Source organism: Diadema antillarum, unplaced genomic scaffold (genome assembly GCF_040938485.1).
Source record: "Diadema antillarum isolate AM-2024a unplaced genomic scaffold, OU_Dant_1.0 scf00000071, whole genome shotgun sequence".
NCBI lineage: Eukaryota > Metazoa > Echinodermata > Echinoidea > Diadematoida > Diadematidae > Diadema > Diadema antillarum.
In genome coordinates, this window is record NW_027270960.1 from 13,617,306 (window position 1) to 13,620,839 (window position 3,534).

The window sequence follows — 3,534 nt, forward strand, 5'->3', positions numbered from 1 at the left end:
CTTTTGCCAGATTTTTCATGTTTGCTAAAAATATGAAACACTTTGGAAAAAGGAAGCAAGTTACAACCTCATGATATGATTGTCACTTGCTTCCTTTTGCCAAATTATTCATATTTGCACACAATCTAACATACTTCGACAAAAGGAAGCAAGTGACATCCTTATGACTTGATTGTCACTTGCTTCCTTTTGCCAATGTTTTTGTGTTTGTTACAAATCTATAATACTTTGGCAAAAGGAAGCAAGTAACATACTCATGATATGATTGTCACATGCTTCCTTCTGCCAGATCTTTCATGTTTGCGACAAATCTATAATACTTTGGCACAAGGAATCAAGTTACATGATGATGTGTTTCTATGGAAATATCAAAATTCTTCAAATTGTCATAATGCATCACATATGACTTGCACGAATACCGACATTTTTTCTCAACACAAATTTCCATGTTGGAGGGCCTACCCAAAAACACATTTTCTTTATTTGTAGCATTTGTACTCGATGTCACTTGCTTCCTTTTGCCAAAGTAGGGCAGAATTCTATCGACTCCTTCAACGAAAACGCTTAGGATTTTCTTTTCTTTTTTTAAGAATCTTTCCTGTTTTTGTTTTGTTTTTTGTCTTTAACATAAAGTTGTTTGTCATAAACATACTAATGGACAACACACTTACTGTTCGGAGAAAATGTGGTTTCTGGATGTAATGCGAAAGGAATTACAAAATATTAGTAAAGTTTGAATGTCACCGTAACACCCGATTAAATCACACGGACTGTTATGCTTCTTATCTGCAACTACTACAAATCTGATCACATAACGTGAATCATTCAACCACGATTTTCTCTGACAAAAGCTGACGCATCAGTCCCTATATACCCCTTCTTACTTCATTTATTGAATTATAGAATTACCATACTTCTCATGAAACACTATAATTGGCCACAATCAACAGATTTTAGACAAGTTTAATCAAAGATGACGTTTTCATGTCACTAATTTTAGTTGCTAATTATTTATCAACTGTGAAATCTCATGAAGTTTAGTGTCATGTTGAAAAGTGCACTGCGGAATTTTGTGTTCATGTGGAATCACGCTGTTGTTGTTGTTGTTAATAAAGTCAACTGGTTTACCTTTATCAAAGATAAGACCTTAGTACGATAGATGTATAATTTGTCTGCTGTGACCAGAAACACAAACGGTAAATATTGATCGCGTGTCTACTTTGATAATAACAATGACTACATGGATTTGTACCACGTGACATTTTATCAACATTTCTCATCCTGCAATTGACTTTTTTAAATTTCATTTATTTAATTTATTTATTCATTATCATTATTTTTTTGCTTTTGCCGTGGAGTAAGCAGGGACGAATTTCCCAGCAAAACACATCGTGAATTCCAAGCCAAAATTGCGCTATGATCCAGACGTCTCGAATGAAGGAGCGCCATCTTGTGGCAAGAACAGCACATGTCAACCAGCCTTCATCACTTACCAAGGATTTCCAAGTGAAATGGTTGTGTGCAAAAAAGCTTGAGGAGGATCAGTCAGCACAGAACGTTTTTTCTCTTTTTCCCTCGAAGACAAGACAAAACAATACAAAACAAAAGCAGACAGAAACAATAACTATCATAAACTGCTTACATGAACTTTGTTTCCCCAATAGGTTGTCCACCTCGGAAAGACTTTATTTACCCTTTGCAGAATTGAAACACAAACCCAGCTTTTGTAGTTCTTCAAAACAGTTTTAAATGTGAGCTGGGATAGCAAAAAATGTAAAAATGTTAATCAGTATAATCAATGTTAAGCATTGTTAAACATACAAAATGTGAACAATAGATGTAGAAATAGATGAGAAAAATAATGATATCTCCCCATATTTTAGGCTTTATTGCAAAAATTGTATATGGTAGGATGTTTTGTGATACTATTGACCTACAAATTTGCATCAAAAGTGATATCTTGAACATTTTTTAAATCACTGCTCCCAAAGGTAAACTGGACCTTTAACCAAAATAAAGAGTGGGCGCGCTCCCGGTGCGCCCCCTCTGGATCCGCCACTGCGATGATAATAATGATAATGATGTGAAGTATGAATAGAAAGAAGACGTCATGTTAGAGTGTGAGTAACTAAACGCAAGCTTGCATGCTTTTTATTCAGATGATCGTCTCAAACTCTGTTTACGCTTCGAACATGATCATTGTATCTTAATTCCCCCAATTATAGGTCCTAATCTACACTTGCAGACAGAGTAAATAATTAGCACGAATGAAATATGCTTGTCAATAAAAGTACAGTCTGCTAAGGAAGGCAGTGGAAAACAGGTACTATACATCTTGCTCAAACAACTCACTTTGCGCGATACACAACAGAAGAGAATATTGTTCTATTCTATATCTACTTTATACTTTTTTTAACAATCGATCGGCACACCGTGAGATAATCTCATTGCTATGATCTTCTCACTTCTATGCAGTGTTACGAAATCAAGAGATATATACGTTTGGAGCTATCATGGGTCGCCAAACAAAGAAGTTTTAGGTTTGCTTAATTGTTAGTGTGTTTGTCACCATTGAACGTTGAAAGTTGGTAATATTGATGATCTTTCTCCTGAATTCCTCAGTCTCTGATGATAATGATGATGAGTCACATCGTGGTCTTTTTATCCCAAATCGCTTTTCTTTGCGATGTTTCGAACGTTTACGTTGTCCGCAATGCCACCAATATAAGTAATGTTTGTCTAAAAAGCAGATAATAATAATAATGAAAATAATAATACTCACTCTGATGTATGATAGGCCTATGTATTTTTGATCACTGGTTATTAAATCGTATCTACTAAGAAAAAAATAAAAGAAGAAATAAAACCCTGAAAAATGTCAGGGCCAAGAAGATGACTGACTCAAGTAAGGTTTCACTCTTAGAAAGATCATACTCTTCTCCGACTGATTTCTGAATTGACGTCGAGTAACAATTAATTATTCATCAACATCTTTTCTGGTAAAGAAGATTAGTTAGGGAGAAAAAAAATGAAAATGCTATACACATAAAAAATAACTGATAAATTTTCATTGTCTATTGTATATGCGACTCTTAGTAAGTAATTCTTGTTAAAGTGTTAACGATTTCTAGTTTTCTTTATTAGATGCATGCCATGATACTTAGATAACATGACACACATTGGATGTGTTAACTTAATACCGGGTGAAATATTGCAACAATAGCTCCATACAATATAATAAAAAAATGATGATACAATGTAACAATATTTATGCTCACAATTATTAGCAATATCCTTACACGTTGGATGGATTTAAAGAGTCTCGTTTTGCGTCACTTTCGGACTGAATGAACGCTTGTGTGTCGTCTTTTTCTATTGTGTGTGTGTAGATAATGTAATTATGTCTTCTTTCGGTATAGGAGGGAATCCGTTTTATTCATTTACCTTTATATTTTGGATCTGCAAATTGGAGCACAACTTTTTGTTTGAATTTCTTTCCGTTCTTACTGGAAAAGGTATTTTTCCTCTGACTTA